The sequence below is a fragment of the Falco cherrug genome, chromosome 1, assembly GCF_023634085.1.
Source record: "Falco cherrug isolate bFalChe1 chromosome 1, bFalChe1.pri, whole genome shotgun sequence".
NCBI classification, from domain to species: Eukaryota; Metazoa; Chordata; class Aves; order Falconiformes; family Falconidae; genus Falco; species Falco cherrug.
This window is the reverse complement of record NC_073697.1, coordinates 18,319,491-18,337,821: the sequence shown is the minus strand read 5'-3', so window position 1 is coordinate 18,337,821 and position 18,331 is coordinate 18,319,491. Positions and strand designations below refer to the sequence as shown.

At 39.4% G+C, this 18,331-nt stretch overlaps 1 protein-coding gene across 8 annotated transcripts in view; it reads left to right on the top strand.

Moving 5' to 3' along the window:
• The window catches only part of MAPK10 (mitogen-activated protein kinase 10), a 168,944-nt gene that overhangs the window by 54,586 nt on the left and 96,027 nt on the right, over window positions 1-18,331 (top strand). For 5 of the 8 annotated variants that reach the window (XM_005444499.3, XM_027813054.2, XM_027813057.2 and 2 more), the window contains exon 3: window positions 4,636-4,792. The exons of 2 other annotated variants lie outside the window; for them this stretch is intronic. The gene's annotated coding sequence lies outside the window, so the exon portion shown is untranslated. Of the gene's footprint in view, window positions 1-1,102; window positions 1,215-4,635; window positions 4,793-18,331 lie in introns of all 8 variants that reach the window. One more of the 8 variants, XM_027813056.2, reaches the window with a different exon arrangement.

The window sequence follows — 18,331 nt, the reverse complement described above, 5'->3', positions numbered from 1 at the left end:
ATGCCAAAAAACTCAACCCCCCAAAATCCAAAATAGTGCACTGTGTGCTTAGTGTTTCACCTTCAAATGTCAATTTGACAGCAAATGCTGCCTGATTCTTTAAGTATGAAGCCATTCTACTAAATGAAATAGGCTTAATTTGTAAACTTCATTGAAATAATTGAATTAGTCCAGAACTAATGTCCTTTCTACAATCCAGTAGAATTGTTTCACTGGTAGTATATGGCTGTTAATTTGGGGGAAATTGTGTTCTACTATAGCACAAATGAATGCATTTGTCACAGAAGAATGGTTGCTTGTCACCCACCCGTCTGTGACTGACTGACTGAGTTGTTCTGTAGCCATGTGGGAATGATATCCCACAATTGTGAATTTATTTTTCTTTCGGTGTATCTTTGAGGTAGGAGCTTCTGCTTAAAACAAAGCACCAACATTCTCATTGAGCAGCTTTCAGACATTATTTAGATTATACAGAGAAAAAGAAGCTACAATTGTAATACTATGTGCTTTAAATGAGACAGAGGCAAGTGATAAAATAAAACTTCAGGTTTCAAAAAGGCAGAGAGAGTAGTCTCTCAAAGGAAAAAATCCCCAAAGAAGTGAAAGGGAGAGTAATTATTCTGAAACATGCTGCTGAATTAATGAAATTGCTAAGTAGTGAAATACAGTGACACATATTTTACGAAAACATTCTGCATTTGAAGAAGGGTGTTGTAAGGTGTTGCTCATTGCGGCATGCTTTATTGCTACCTGTGTGGCTTTCCTAAAGCCTGTGAGTTGTTGCATGCCTGCATCTGTTTAGTAACAGTGGTATCGTGTTAAAATAATTATGAGTCAACAGCAGAAGTGCAAAGCTGGAAAGATTGTCTCTCTGATGTGAGGTTTGTTTGGCTTGTACATCCCTTGTACGAGCTGCAAACCAAACAAAATAATTCTTGTGTTGGAGACTTCCTACAAGTAGGACATCACATGTTCCCAAGGGTGTAAATAGCCTTCCCTGTCTGGATACTGTTGCAAGGTCTAACCTAAAACTTAAGTTTGTTATATAGTGGATATGAAATAATTTCATGAATTTTCACCCTTTCTCATGCTTTAACTCCAGCTGGCAACTAAGCACTACGCAGCTGCTTGCTCCCTCCCTCCTGGTGGATGAGGGAGAGCACTGGAAGAGTGAAACTGAGAACTCAGGGGTTGAGATGAAGACAGTTTAACAGGTAAACAAAAGCCATGCACACAAGCAAAGTAAAACAAGGAATTCATTCAGCACTTCCTATTGGTGGGCGGGTGTTCAGCATCTTTAGGAAAGCAGTGCTCCGTCAGACATAACAGTTACTTGGGAAGACAAATGCCGTAATGCCAAATGCAAATGTCCCCTCCACCTTCCTCCTCCCCCCAGCTTGTATATACTCAGCATGACATTCCATGGCGTGGAATACCCCTTTGGCCAGTTCAGGCCAGCTGTCCTGGCTGTGCCCCCTCCCAATTTCTTGTGCTTCTCCAGCTTCCTTGCTGGCAGGACCTGAGAAACGGAAAAGTCCTTGACTTAAGTATAAGCATTACCCAGCAACAGCTAAAAGCATCAGCGTGTTATCAACATGGTTTTCCTACCAAATCCAAAACACAGCATTACCAGCCACTAAGAAGAAAATTAACTCTATCCCAGCCAAAACCAAGACACCCTTGCTGAGCTCTGCAGTGTGCACTGGCGGTTTCACTCATCTTGTTCCAGGTCTGTGACTCATCTCTGGGGGGCCTAAGCCAGCGATGTTATTTCCAAATATTCTGCCAGTGCCTCATGAGGTATGCGTTAAGCAAACCTGGAGTCACTTGATGAAAGGCTGGGCCTTGAAAATGCCATAGGGAGTGTTAAGGGCCATTCCCAGATAAAAGAATTGTAAAATGTTCTTTTAGCTGCCATGTTGTGGTTTAATCCCGGATGGTGACTAAGCCCCACGCAGCCACTTGCTCACTGCCCCAGGTGGGATAGGGGAGAGAATCAGAAGAGTAAAAGTGAGAAAACTCAGGGATTGGGATAAAGACAGTTTAATAGGGAAAGCAAAAGCTGCACATGGAAGCGCAGCAAAACAAGGAATTAATTCACTAGCTCCTATCGGCAGACAGGTGCTCGGCCTTCTCCACGAAAGCAGGGCTCCATCCCGCATAACGATTACTTGGGAAGACAAATGCCATAATGCCAACTGGCCCTCCCTTCCTTCTTCCCCCAGCTTATATATACTCAGCATGATGCCGTATGGTATGGAATACTCCTTTGGCTAGTTTGGGTCAGCTGTGCCTCCTCCCAATGTCTTGTGCCCCTCCAGCCTTCTTGCTGGCAGGGCCCAAGCAACTGAAGAGTCCTTGACTTGGTGCAAACATCACCCAGCAACAACCAAAATATCATTGTGGTATCATCATTGTTCTTATACCAAATCCAAAACACAGCACTACCAGCTACTAAGAAGAAATTTAACTCTATCCCAGCTGAAACCAGGATGCATGTGCTTTCTTGTGTCTTCCAGAGATGGTCAATGAGCTCTCAGAGTAGACACCCATCCCATTTTGAGCAGAAATTGATAAATGCTCTGGTTACTTTTGAAGTGACGCTGATTAAAAAAACCCCACAAAACACCACACAAAAACAACACCCAAAAAAAAGCAACATCCTCGCTCCCACTGCAAAAAGACCAACCATAAACAGTTACTGGTTAGTAGTCCGTGTCTGGCAGGCTTTCAAAATCTGGGGGTAAATGACCATGCAAAGGCATTTACTCTCAGTGTTACATTCAATGCAAATGTGGTAGAAAAGTGCCTTGGAGCCAGAAGATAAAGCCTTGTTGGCTGTACTTTTTCTGCTTGTTGTGAAGTGGATAAGAAAAATACTTGACTTAAATGGAACATTAAGCTCTTCTGGTTGGGTTGATTAGACCTGTTTCATCAGATTACAGTAATTTAAATGCAGTGGTTGTTTAAAATTATATTTGGCGTGTAAAGTAACTGACACAAGAGTATACTAAACATACAGGCTCTTCGTTAACAGATAAAACTCTGGAAGGTTTGTAGAGTGCATATACTGGTTCATCATGGAGGTGGGCATAACCCTGATTAACCTTTCTACCAGCGGTTAATTTGGCCTGGAGTATATAAATTTTCTGTGAATTCTTTCATATTTTTGTAAGCCTAGCAATATACTGTTCTTCGGGAACAGATTTTATTTTTTGTAAACAGGGACTTCTCCACTGAACGCAATGTAAATTGCAAGGACATGTTCGATTAAGAAGAACAAGTTACGAAAATATCTCTTGGAAATAATTATGGTTGATCCCACTGTCAGGCAGGAATATAGACTGGATATTTTACTGGTGTCTCCTTCAGCAGTATTTTCTATAGTTCTCTTACCAGGAATATTGGAATTAACTAAAAATGGTGGTAAGGGGAAAAAAGGGAAAGGAAAGGTTATTAATCTTCTATTCTTGGCTTTGCACAGTGGCTTGTGACATGGGCTTACTCTTCCATGACTCTGTAGAAAGCAGAGTGTGCTCATGGATACTGTTTTTGAAGATGTGGAGGCTCTTGAATGTACAAATGCTTCCCTGTTTTTCACTGACACCTAAGGATGTCTTAAAGGCCTCAAACAGCTGTTTGTTCCTTTTAAAGTTTGTACCTTACATCAGATGTGGCATACAGAGGTAGACACACTGTATGGTTTGAGGTGCATATTTTGCCAAGTTGTCTGTAAAAGTGACTTCTAAGCAGCCTGTAAAATAAGTTAATGGGAGAAGTTGCAAAGCTGTTGGTTGCCATTGCCCTCTGCTCCCCCATTCTCTGTATTATTTATTATCGAGACTTGCTACAATTGGGCAGGACAGCAAGGCAAAAGAGAAAGATGAAATGTATAGGTGGTGGGACTAAAAAAAAAGGTACGTTGGTAAACAGCTATTGTAATTTCATGAGTCTGGTAGAAATTGAAGTGTCAGTATTATTCTTACAGAGAGGACAACAATACATCTTTCTAATGTACCCTTTCCTCACCAATATGCAGCTGGTAAGATTTTATTGATTGCCTCTGTTAAATTTTTACTCCTGAGTATTTCAGCACTGACATTTTGGGGGTTTTAATTTACCTTTCCTCAGAAGGTTTCCTTATTTCTCCAAATAAGGAATTTCCCTTTCCTGTAAGCCTTCAGCATCGTGTAGAAAGAAGATCCAGGATGTGGAATATATTTTTTTTTTGGTATAATAGTCTATTTAAGGAGTAATGTATTGCTTGTTTATTTGCCTTTTGGACTATTCTCTATACCCAGAGGTCCACAGCTACAGAAAGGTTCTCTACCTGAAGTTGAACAGGATGTTGCAGCCATTGATTATCGCAGTGCATTGCAGCGACCTCCAGGGGTTTTTAATCCAACAGAGTATACCAGTGAGTGAAAGTACTGACTTTAGAAAGGCTGCAGAGTTTGAAAGAGAACAGCTAGTTTAATAAGAGAACATGAGCAGGGGACACGGAGTGGTCCATTTTATCTGTGCGGTTTTGAACTAGAGCTTAGTAAAATGGAACAAATGGTCCCAAAATGAGCTAACTGTCTCAACTCAGACCCAGGCTTCCTTAACTCTGCATGTCTTTAACTCCTTTGACAGCTGTCTTCCACTGGGACAGAGGTGAAACTTCGCCAGGCTGCATTTGTTGAGCAGTGGTCCCCAGATTTGCAGCTCTCCCCAGGAAGACCTCAGAGCAATTACAAGTGTGTCACCTGGACAAAATGTAAAACTTCGCTGTCAGATTATCCTATCCCTGGTAAGGCATCTGGGGCCACCTAATTACTGATGAAAACAAGCTTAATAAAAAGGAAAATCATTGCAAAAGTAGTGAACTGCTATGGATATGTTACATGTTTGTGAAATGTTCATATTGCACTGTGATGAGTATACGATAAAGATGAAAGTAATAGCAGGAGAATCAGTACAGAATAAGAAACGATTTCTAAAGGTGTTCTTTAGTTTGTAGCTATTGTTTGTAGTCTGCCCCGTGTGAGGAAGAATTGATTGTGACCAGACTACATTTATGAAAAATGCCTGTGAGTGTTATGACAGAGCTGGTTTTGATTTGACCAGTCAATGAACCTTTGAAAAACCACTGAATGAATATGATGTTTTGCATGATAGCTGTAAGCCTGGACAGCATGTGGGTGAGCTAAACTGTATTCTGTAGACATTGACCTATTTATTTGTGTATCTTGCTGTGAAATTTCACCTCTAATTCCAGTATTACTTCCCTTCCATGAGATGACTGTGCAGCTGTGGATCCTATACAAAGCCTTACGCACTTGTTTACCTCTGCTGTCTAGAGGGCATTGCACATGCTGATATTTCCTTTAGGCTTGTATTTAAATTTTTGCTAAATCAAGATCTCAATACACTTGTAATATTCCCTGCATAGTATGGATGTATCATATTATGATCTAAGTAGAATATAGTAACAGGGTAAATGATAATATAAAATATGAGTTAGCAGTACTCAGTACTTAGTTCATCTTTAAGTTCCCATACATTAATATGATAACGATTAATCACGGTAACGTGCTAAAACACTGACAAGGACTAAAGATAGTTTGGAATGACATTGTGTTAAACTCATTCGCTAAGCAATGCTGAGAACAGCTGCATAAAATCACAAAATATTCTGATGCCTACGGGGTTTTTTGTGAGTGGTTTTCTTGGTTTAACTTTGTGTTGGGTTTTCAGCTTGTTTGTGAGTTGGGTTTTTTGTTTTTTTCTTTTATTTGCTTTGATAACATAGCCAATTGAGTTCTTGATACAATGTGACCAGGTAAACCTAGGTTACAGCTATAACTGTTGGCTGCATGTTAAGCAAATGAATGTGAAATAGGAATAAACAAGACACTGGAGAAGAGGAGACTGAGAGGTGATCTTATCGCTCCCTACAACTACCTGAAAGGAGGTTGTAGGCAAGTGGGGATAGGTCTCTCCTCCCAAATAACTAGTGACAGGATGAGAGTAAAGGGCCTCAAGTTATGCCATGGGAGCTTTAGATTGGATATTAGGAGAAATTTCTTCACTGCAAGGGTGGTGAAGCATTGGAACAGTCTGCCCAGGGAGGCAGTGGAATCACCATCCCTGGAGGTGTTTAAATAACAGGTAGATGCAGTGCTTAGGGATGTGGTTGTGGCCTACAAACACTCCCTCCCAACTTGGTGTTGGCTGCAGACTCGCTGAGGGTGCACTCGATCCCCTCGCCCAGATCACAGACCCAGATCACACGAACCAGGACCGGCCCCAGCGCTGAGCCCTGGGGAACACCACGTGTGCCCGGCCGCCAGCTGGATGTGGCTCCATTCCCCACCCCCCTTTGGGCTCGGCCAGCCAGCCAGCCTTTTACCCAGCCCGGAGCGCACACGTACAGGCCGCGAGCAGCCGGTTTCCCCAGGAGATGCTGTGGGAAACAGTGTGAAAGGCTTTACTAAAGTCCAGGTAAACGCCCACAGCCTTTCCCTCATCAGCTAGGTGGGTCACCTTGTCACAGAAGATCAGGTTCATCAAGCAGGACCTGCCTTTCATACACCCCTGCTGGCTGGGCCTCATCCCCAGGTTGCCCTGCACATGCTGCATGATGGCGCTCAGGATGACCTGCTCCGTAACCTTCCCCAGCACCGAAGTCAGGCTGGCAGGCCTGTAGTGCCCCAGATCCCCCTGCCTGCCCTTTCTGTAGATGGGCGTCACATTTGCTAAATTCCAGTCTTCTGGGACCTCCCCGGTTAGCCAGGACTTCTGATAAATGATGGAAAGTGGCTTGTGAGCCACCAGCTCCCTCAGTACCCTCAGGTGGGTCCCATCCAGCCCCATAGACTTGTGCGTGCCTTAGTGGTGTAGCAGATCACTGACCATTTCCCCTTTGGTTATGGTGGCTTCATTCTGCTCCCCATCCCTGTCTTCCAGCTCAGGGGGCTGGGTACCCTGAGAACAACTGGTCTTACTATTAAGGACTTGGGTAAAGAAGACATTAAGTACCTCAGCCTTTTCCTTACCCTTTGTCACTATGTTTCCCCCCACATCCAGTAAAGGATGGAGATTCTCCTTAGCCCTCCTTTTGTTGCCAGTGTATTTCTAGAAACATTTTTTGGTTGTCTTTTATGGCAGTAGCCACATGAAGTTCTAGTTGTGCTTTGGCTCTTCTAACTTTCTCCCTGCACAATGTGTTTTGTTTCAATTATGTAGCTTGGGGCACTGGCCCCTGTGAAAGCAGAGGCAAGGCACTGGCACAAAGGATTAATTCTGATGCTTTTTTATTGCAGAGATAAAGTCCTGTAAGTTAGAGAAACAGGCTAGACTCATGAGAACAGGATAGTTTTCCTGCTGTTCTGTTGTGGTCAATACCTGGCATTTCTGCTGACTGAGTTTCAGTTTGGAAAAGTGTCTGAGTAATTTTATTTATGTTGTATTACTGCATATTTCTAGATACATTTATGGCAAATCAATAAAGGTATAAAAATGCCTGTCTTCAGTTTGAACCTGTTTGGTGTAAATTAGGGATTAAATGTTTTTGTAACATTGTCTCACCAGTTATCTACTGCAGTGAATTTGCTGGACTCATTAAACATTCTAGAGGACAAATTGTCTGTAAACTCACTCAAATTAATTCATGAACACTTAAACTACTAAAACTTGTTTTTTTCTATATATCTAGCTCTTAATTTAAAGTTATTTAAAGTTGAAGGATGATCACACAAGCTTTATTCCAGTAGGAAAGCAAGCTAAAACATTCAGTCTGCATGGCAATGATTGGTATCCTGCTTGGCAATGCCTACAAAGGCGCCAGTTTGCCCTGAGATGCTGCAGGACAGGAGCTGTCTCAGTTTGTCCAGCTTATGGTGCGTTAGCCTGCACCTACAAGTAGCCTTCGCTGGAATTGCAGTGGTTCAGTGTGGTATCTTTCAGCTGTGCTGTATTATCGTGCAGAAAGGATGCAAAACTACGCTCGTACATCTCACATAAGGGTTTGTTAGGAAAGAACAAATGGCAGCTGAAGACAGAGTTTGGAACAAGAAAACAGCAGTGATGGTTAGCCATACTTCAAGCATCTTGTGGTAACCAGTGTGGCGAGTTCTTTTTTGTGGTTGTAAATACCATGGAATAGTATTATATTACAGATCTTGTTATGATGTAGTTGGGCTCTGATAAAAGTGGAATTTTTCTTCACTGTGTTACTATTTTAAAAAGCTGTGGCTTAGTGTAGAGTTAAAACTCTCCTTTTAATCAAAATCATTAATGGTAGTCAGCTTAGGCCAGAAAAAGCAGAAGATCCTTTTACTATTAGCCTATGCTAAAAACAAAACAAATCCCCCAGACACCAAAAAACCAAAACAAACAGAAAAACCCCAAAACTAAAGAAAAGAAAACAAATAAAACAACTTGTGAAAATAGCAACTGGTTTGGCAACAATGCATTCTGGAAAATTGTTATTTAAGATGATATGCTATCTAGGTTAAAAATAGAATACTGGATTTTTTTTTTTAATTTAAAATATTTCTTGTGAGGTCAGGATCTGGTGTAAGATTTTTTTTCTTTTGTTTGTTTGTTTTAAGGCTACAACTTGTATATTGCTAGTTGAAGGTACTTAAATAAAACAAAATTTAAGCCTTTCTCTCTGCTGTGCCTTTTAGAACAGAGTATTGAGGACAAAGAGGATCAGGGGAGACATAGAATGGCTGATAAAAGATGTTTGTACTGACACAGAGAGGTAAAGGCAGGGAGGAAGTTCACTGTTATAGCCACTCTTACAAGTGCTTTAAAGGCTCATTTTATTTCAGAAATGTCATTTTCCTTTCCCTGTTTCTCACTATCATTCAAAAATTTCTGCCCAGCCAAACTTAAAACTCCCTGCCACTCTAAAGAATATGGAGTCTGTCATTATTCACGTATGCATTTGATTTCACACAAAAACCCAGAAACACGTCCTAAAAAAAAAGTTAGAAAGTTTGAAAAAAACCCAAGTGATAAAAAATACTGGGTGTTACAGAGAAATATATCAGTTTATTCAGCTGCTTATTTCTATGTTCCAAAATGTTTGGATTAAACAATGAAATAAAAAAAAAAAAAGCAAGCATTTGGCTATGCAAGCAAAATTGGATTTTGTTCCTTTGTTTCTGGGACAGTGAAACCCAGTTGTCCTTAACTTTTTTTTGTGTGTAGGAATTTGACCTAAACTATTTATGTTAGCTTTCAGTGGTGCTTTCAGTATGGGAATTACAGCCAGGAACCCAGGCTACTATTCCTGACTGAGTGGACATGTCATTTATTTTATTGATAAAATATTGATTTTATTATCTGTCAAATGTGTGTAGAAGAGCTCTTGAGGAGTTTTGTAAACCTGTTTTTTGTAAAACATCTAGCTTCTACTTTGCTTACCACACTGTACTTTTGGGGAGGGGGGGGGAGAGATCTAAAAGGTGCTTTTTATCATCAGGTTTTCTCCCTGTGGAGCATCACTGAACCTGTGTCATTGATTTTGCTGAAAAAGCAGTAAACAGTCGATTACCTAGGAGATACATGAATTATGCACATTATTGCAATGGTTTTATGTAGTGAATGGAACATAGGTTCTGTTCTGTAGTCTACACAAGGCTGAAAACCACGTCAAGCAAATTTCTCATCTCAGTTCAGGTGGGTTTTGTGGATAGTGGGTAATTTTTGTGTGGAACAGCTTCATGGCATTCACTGTATGTTGCCATAGCTCATGCTACCACTTTGAAAGGGAGAAGAGGAATCAATCAGCTGTCTCACAGCAGGATAATTCCCTCCAAGTGATGCCGGGTCAGTTGGATTTGAGTTGATTTGTCTTATATACAGCTTCGATGAGAGCTGGATTTGATACCAGAAATACTTAGGGACAGTCATATCTGATTCTCTGGGCATCTGCTCCTGTTTAGGAAGCAGGGCTCAAGCTTATTTATGATACAGAAAATTGGTGGTGTTCAGTGCATTTTTTCAGCTTGGCATTGAAAAGTAGACAGCAGAGCTGTCTGCTTATGCTTGTATTCTGGACACTTGGCCCTTGTGAGGTTCAAGAGAACAAGAAATCGTATCATTTCCAAATCTTTGGGAATTAGGAACAGAGAAAGAAGCAGTCTGTCTTAAAATGCTCTATCAAGGGAGTAATGACAATGATTCATGTGTAGGCCCAAAAGAATACCTCTTACTCTACCTGTGTCATCATGGCAGCAGCAGCTACTTGCCTCAGAGAAGGGCAGGTACCTCAGTGTACACAGCCCGTGGACAACACTGGGGTCACAGACTGCCAGCTGGGCCATCCAGTATACAATGTAGTAGTCATAGTAGACAGCTGCTTCAGAGGAAATGTACTTTAACTGAATTTTAAAGTATCTAGTTCAAATTCCAGTTGCAAGTTAGGGACAACAGCTTAAAGCTTTGTGCAGGCCAACCAACCAGGTTTTATACATTATTTTTTTTCCTAATTATTTACAGAAATTATTAATAGGTTGAGCTACTAGTCCATGTTATTTTCCAGGTAACTATGGAAAGGTTGTTATTGGCACTTCCTAGCTGGATTGTGGTGTAGAAATAACCAAATATGAGGGTAAATGACAAGATGAGGGTAGAATGAGGGGCAAAATGGCAAGAATATGATAAATATGAATGAATTAGGATTGGTGCATATTATTAGTAATGTTGGTAACACCTCAGCTGTCAGGTCTGTGTAATTAGCAGCAATAAAAGCAGATCTCAGTGATGGATGTTCTTATTACAGTTAACTGGAACCTTAAACTTCGTTCATTCTTTCATGTATTCACATCTATTATAAATTTGAACAGTAATTTCTAGAAATTCTCTATAGTTTATTTCTTAATTCATGTTTCAGTATTTCTTCAATTAGTCTTCTTTTCAGATAGTTTCTTTTGGACTGGATCTTATGAAGCGACCTGGAAACTGCACCTCTTCTGGCATATCATGTCTGTTCCTATTTGTAATAGTTTCTGTCTTTTTCTCATTGGCTGGATGCTTTCCTAAAATTGCCTGAAACACTGTTTTACAGAAAAACAGCTGTGATATTCATTGCCTTTCTAAGAAGAAAAATAATGATTTTACACATAGACTAGGGGAAAGGCTTTGAGGGAATTTATGAATTCCCTTTCTTTGTTCACCCTGGGACTGAAATGAAAGTATTCATGTGGTGGACTAGTGTTGTTCTGTGGATAAAAAGTTAATATGGATTTCTTCTCTCCCTGCCCCAATTTGGTAAACTGTTTTTGTATGACTTGAGCAAAATTTCTACACTTGACCTTGAGAAGAGGAAGAACATTGCAGCATTTACAAGGCGCTGATCAAGCTGCAGCCTGTCAACTGGTCAGTTTTGTCCTGTTCATTTTGCCATGTTTACATGCTGGAAATATCGCTGTATTCTTTTTCTGATGTATTTCCAGTTATCCTGTAAATGGCTAATTGGATTTTTGGGGTGTTGTTTTTTTGTTGGGTTTTTTTTGTGTGTGTGTTTTTGTTCTTCTTTTTTTTTAAAAAAAAAAAAGGTCTTTTTAAAGAGATATAAACAACAGTGTCTATAATGTGTCTGGCAGTGTTGATTTAATGTTTTAGCTTGTGCAATCCTAAACTCTTTCTGTCAGATAGCGTAGCTTTGGAGTGAAAGGCTGTGACCAGACTGGCAGCTTTCAGATGGCACAAGCACCGCATAGACCTCTCCAGCAGATGATCAGGGTGTTTTTGGAACAGGCTGTATGTGAGCATGTATTTTTTTAAATTTTGAGGCTTTAGACTTGGAAGTATGTTTAAAAGATATTATTAAATAAGCTAGTTGAAGAAAATGTTGGTAGAAGACTCATCACTACTAAAAGCGCTTTTAATGGAACAGAAACATTTGGTTGGGGGCAGGAAATAAAAGAAAATTGATCAAAGACTAAATATTTAAATTCAACTGTGTTTCCCTGTAGTCTAAGGAATATTTTTTTTAGGCTTTTTTGATTGAAAATTTGACTGTTAAGGTTTTCTTTCTAGTTTAGAAATATTTTTTAAAGTGTTGCATTTACTGCAGATTGGATAATGCAGTTCCAATGGCTCTGTTAGTAGTGTGGGAACTTAAGTATACTAGAAGGAGTCACAGTACATCAGGTTTGGGATGGTTGTCTGCTAGTGTTTAAGAAAAGTATTTGTTTATTTTATATATCCCTGTTTTTCATGTTTTTCATAATATCCATACCTGTTGAGAAGTCTAGGACATAGGAACTGAATAAGAGTAAAATTAGACAAGGTGCTGAGAGCTTCTGCCTAATTCAGGAAAGGTTTACGTTTGTAGTTAAAGTGTAAAAGCACAGGGAAGTGAATCCAGAAACCCTTACATTTGCTGGTCTGTTGCTCATTCAAATAGCAATTGCTTTCTTGTGGTATATATTCCTTGCCTGCTGCAAGAAAAGAGCTAAGTGTAATTGTGATTTTACTGGCCAACAGATGTTTCAGAAACAGAAAACTATTCCCAGTTGAGCCCTTGATAAAGGCTGCCACCCAAACAACATGTTAAAACCCTGAAGCCTTAATCTAAAACTCTGGAGCCCTGGCATATGACTGAGTTCTACGTTTTTCATTCATGTTTACATTTCTAGTTTAGGAGGGTGAATGCCAGTGGAATTGTGTGAGGCAGGCTGTGTTATGCTTTATGAGCACAGGCCTCCACTGAAGCTAATGTGAAGCTGCACTGTCCTCATGGGAGTACTAGGAAGCATTTATGCCTTGGGCACACACTAAATCGCTTTTTTTTCCTAGAAAAAAAAGGGCGTGTGGGTTTATATGTCCCTTAAGAGCTTTCTCTTCTTTAGATGACCATATGCATTATGCACACATGTAAAGGGTGTGATTATTGTTACTGTTATTTAATACTCATCTGATAGTATGTAAGCATGAAGCTTTACAAAATGTGTAGCATCTGTACTCTCCAAGCTTGTAGTCTAACTGGGATGAGTATTAGGCAAATGGGCTAATGATTTATAGGGAGCAGAATTGATTAAATCCGTGTGAAGGGCTGGACAAAACAGAATATTTACACTGCTGGTTTTGTTGTAAGCCTAAAGAAAGCTTAGCATTATAGACATCAGAAGGTGTTACAGCTATGAGGAAGCTCTGGTATTTGGGTCACAGCTGAAGAAGCAGCCAAAACCATGAGAAAAGCAAGCTATGGACTGCAGCAGTTTTTAAAAAATACTTAAGAAGGTGCTAAATGGAAGAGTTTGAGAATCACTCTTGCACTTACATTTAAAATGGCAGTCAAAAGTAGGATAAGGTTGTGTTCTTGTACTTATTAAATTCTTTAGTAACTCACATAAAATACATGTTTATCCTGATCATGGCAATGTATGACTTTGTGGTGCTCATCTTGGATCTTGCAGTCCAAACTTTTCCAAAGTAATACGAAGATTTATCATTTGAGTTATTCTTTAGTCTTTCTCTCTCTCTTGCTTCTTGGCATTACTCACTGCAGAGTTCTGGTGGCAGACTTTCTCAAGGATCCTTAGCTTGTCCTTGCTTGGATTTACCATACCTTATAGTGGCAGCATTTTGGGGAGAGAAGTCCTCAATCCATCTGGTGTATCCAGGTAAATGAAACTTGTTCCTGTACTGTTCTTAACCCCATTGGCTTACTGGATCAGACACCGGTATTTGTTGCTGTTCACCCCTTGGCCCAGCTCTGAGGGGAGCTGCGACACAAGAAAGAATGCAGTTCTTGATGTCATTTCACGTTTGAATTCTCTTCAGTACCTGTGAAAATCTTGATTTCATGTGAGGTGTTTGACCTTGCGCGTTTCCGTAGATTTTGAAAGCCTTTTATTCCTGTCTCTGAACTCTCTGATTCTTCGGCAGGGTCAAGTATTTCTGAAAGCTTTTGACAGCTACCTGAGAGTAAGAGAGGCAGACAGTTAACTTGTTTGTCTAAAGTATCTGTGCTGTATCTATGCCTTAATGCACTTACAGCATTTCTCTCTAACCGTGGGGATGTCTGTGTTCTTAAATGGTGCTGTGTGCCTCTGCCTGGCAGAATCAATTCCAAATTGCTGTTTACCTGTAACAAGGAATCTTTCCCTACGGTCAGAAAGATGTATGAGCAAGTGTCTCTGTGTCCTGGTGGCAATGAGGAGGGAGCCATTATGAAACAGCCTGTTTCACCTTCCATTTTCTCTTTTCCCAAACTGTCCAGAAAATTGCCCAGTTTGCCTCTTTGGATCCTTTTTTCTTACAAAAGCACTAGGAGAAGCTCATCTTTGGTTAAAAGGAGCATGCTGAGAGGGCAACTGTGCCCTTACACCTTCAGCTGAGTTTGCAGTGATGTGGAGAAGAGTTTTTTACATTGTTACTGGAATCTTAATATGCTGCCTTCCATTTCAGTACTGTAGAAACTTTTATGCTGCTGTATTAGTTCACTTCCATGAATCTCTTTCTTCCTCTCTCTTTGGTTGTTTTAATGAATGGCTTATGAAAAATTGTGTTTAATTTTTTCCATTTGGAATAGATGACACACTTCTGAACAGATAGTGTCTGATATAAAAGGTTAATTCCCAAATCCCTCAATTCATTGAATCCTTTTCCACTGAGTGAAGTAGGACCAAACATCTTTATGCTCTGTCCGTATGCTGTTGTGTATTTCTAAGGATACGATGTGGTGATCTGGTGTGCTGGAAACTCAGAGAGAGAAAAAACAAATTATTTCAGAAAGTGAAATTGGGAAATGTAACTGGAAAAATAGCTCTCCAATTGCAACTAGAGAAAGAACATGATGGCCCATGATAATATAATGTCTTTCATGCTGTAATGTTTTTATTTACTATAAAAAAGATAACAACTACAGTAAAAGTATTTTGCATGAAAGTTATCTTTTTTCAGTTGCTGTCAACGTTTTAACTTCACCCAAGTTGTTTTGTGCCACTGGGCACAAGAAAGTAGCCTGAATTTGTCACATGTGATTCCTGCTGGCCATTTCACACTTGGGAAGAGAACCAAAGCTAGGCTATTTTCATACACAGTTCTGTGTGTGCTGCATCATGGTTCTCTGGAGTCCCTGCTCATTGAAATAAACTGCTGGGCCCTCTGCGGGGTCAGTGTTTTGTGGGGTAATATTTGAAGTGAGCCAGCTTTATCTCCCAGGCCAATGGAGACTGGCCGTGGGATTCAAGAAAGTCCACTTTTGTCCCCATTATCTCTTGTCCCTGTTCCTTTATTTAATCTGTGACAGCCTGTTAGAAATGCAAGAACCTTGGAAAAGAGAGATATTCTAAATACACCTTCTGAAATGACAGAGGCTTGAAAAAGCTGTTGTACATACAACAGAGATGCAAAGTTTCTGTTGCAGCAAATCCAGAACATGGGAGTGTTCTGGCTGTCCTGTTTGTATCTGCCTCTCCTGGTCTCCCACAGAAGATTCACAGGTAAATATAAGAATCCATAAATAACCGTACAGGACATTACATGCACAGTGGGCCTCAAACAGGAGGACCCTAATTGAAGTCCTGAACCAGAATATCATATTTGCTGTAACCATTAGCTATTATAAACCTGGATAGCCTTGCTTTTCATAAAGGCTCAATTTCCTCTATTAAATTCCTAGCCTTGTTGCACTTTCTGCAATGATACATCAATTCCTTGATCTAAAAAGAAATGTACACGAAGAAGTGTTTCTACTTACCATCTTTGAACTCCCCACCCTCTGACTTTATCAAAGTATTTTTTTTCCAGTGCTACAGAACAAAGAAAATAGCAAAAAAATTTAATTTACTTTCTTGTGTCAGTTAACCTTTCAGTTTTAACGTGACGTTCCTTTTTTTATTTGTATACAAGAACTAACAAGAACATGACTTGGTTTTAATCACTCCTTACCTGTCCAGTCTGAGTTCACAAAACTGTAATTTTTTTTCTAATGTGCTGTCATCTGTATAACAGGTAGCTAACAATAATCTTCATGATTCTGTTTGCATTAATCAGCTACTGTATTTCTGGTTTTGCTTATGGAAAAAAAAAAGACACTTGCAGCAACATCACTCAGCAGCAGTAGATACGCTTTCTTTAAATAATTCTCGTTGTTTGTCAGACCCTAGAACTGTAATTGTATTCACTAGGTATATAATTATCATTATTATTCCTTGTAGGAATGGATTTTTATTTCGTTTTCTGTTATTTTTGGTCTAGCTGCTAAATATAGTAAGGTAAGTTCTTTTGCAAATCATGTGTCAGGCATCCGGAAGTTGGGCATCAGTGAAAGTATAGGTGCTGCACTTTCAGTTTTTATGTAGTTATGGGCTTGGTTAATGTAAGAACTTTGTGGCCAAATCTGATGTTATACTTAAGGAGAAGTGTCTGCTTGGAGAAAGGAGAACAAGCCTACATGGGATTAGTAGAACATAGTGATTATCGTATCAGTGTACATGTGCTACATATAACACATGCAGACAGCCATGGAAGCCAAAGAAGAAAACATTGTGTAGTTGTGTGCTCTGCTTGTAGCCTGAAAATTGTTCTGTATTAGTATTTTATTTAGCACATAGCAAATAATCTTTTTGCAAACTTTTTACCCAGCACTAACTACATCTAGATTGGAGCAAGTTAACACCTGGTTTTGCTGGGTTTATACCCTGTCTCACTTGAAGAGAGTCTTGGTTTCTTTAGCCTTTGTGCAGTAGCATGACATACGTTCCAAACAGCAGCAGTGTAAGTAAATGGATATAGGCCAGCAGCAAACATGCTGTTCCTTCCGGTCTCCCATCATATTAGATGTAATTATAGATTATCAGAAACACAAGGCCTCTTCTTACTCCATTAAGATTTTTTTCTCATATATTTAGAGTTTTAATCGATACAACCCAGAAAGCATCAAAACATTTTCTGTGTTTTCTTAAACAAGATGCAGCTGCTATTGGGTATTAACAGTTTGCAGTGATTTTGCAATAAATCCTACTTGCATCCCTGAGATGACTTGTTCAGGTAGTGTTTTTCTTGTGGGAGTAATTAAAATACACAAATGTAAAAGGTTAGGAGGGGCAAAAGCTTTTCAGAAGGGAAGGAATCTGGATTTTAGTTGTTTGAGAAATAAACTGTTTTGTAGCTGCAGAATTTACGGTGTAATCTGCTCATGGCCACAGGCTTGTACTCCAGAACTAAGCTTCTTACATTTTTTTTAGAATAATAGTGGGTTTAGTTGTGTAGCTACTGCATTAATGTGCAAATACAAACCAAGCAGGGTTTGAGCATCCTGACTTGGCAAACAACTAAAGCAACTCTTTGCTTTGAGCAGAGAGGTTGGATAATAAATTTCTCAAGGTCCCTTCTAATGTGAGTGATTCTGTGATTCTGTTCGTGAATAACTGTGAGGTGTAAATTGGCCACCACAGTTCAGTGGCCAATTATACATTTTTTTTTTAAGTTATGATGAAAAATACAGACATTTCATTTAAGCAGGTTATTCCATAGTCCTAAACAGCTTTTCATACTTTCATCATCAAACTTTGATATAGGAAACATGAACATTGGTGGAGTGTAATATAACTTTTCATCAAATAAGTAAAGGCATGGCTAAATTTTATTTTGTTTGCATAATTTGTTCCTCTTAAGTCACCAAAACCATGATTTTTTCCTCTAAATTGTATGAAACTGAGATAGAAATTCCTATTTACTCTACCATAGTAACACAAAACTATGAATCCTGAAAACTATATATCCTGAAAACTATATATCCTGAAACAGGATATATAGGATCTAAGTGCCCTGATCTTTCGTATGTTTCTCCCTAAGTCAGAGTTTAGCTTTTGACTAGAGTATTAATTCTTTTTACATGAACCCTTCATTAATGGGGGGTTAACTTGCATAACAGAGCAGCGTATTAAGAAGGAGATAAAATAGCATACAGTTCAATGTATTAGTAATTAATTCCAAACTGTTACAGCTTAGAATATATAATTTAGTGAATTCTATTAATTTTATTGATATGGCTTGATGCAGACAGTAATTGAGTATTTTTCTCTATGCATTCTATAGAATATATGTCATTCGCACCAGTCATACAGTGCCAGGGCCATCTGTGTTGAAGGGAAATTTAACTGAAATTGAATTAGGTACGAAGGCTGTGCTCTGGCTTGGGAGTGTGTTAAAAATAGTTTTGTTGAGATTCGTTACATATACCTTCAAGCAGTTTTACCACTGACGTTTATCTGTGAAACAGGTTTTTATTGTTGTGTTGTTTGTTTGTTGAATAGAGGAAAGCAAATTTCTGAGAGGGCAGAATTTTTCATTCAGCTGTGCTGAGATGGTTACCTCA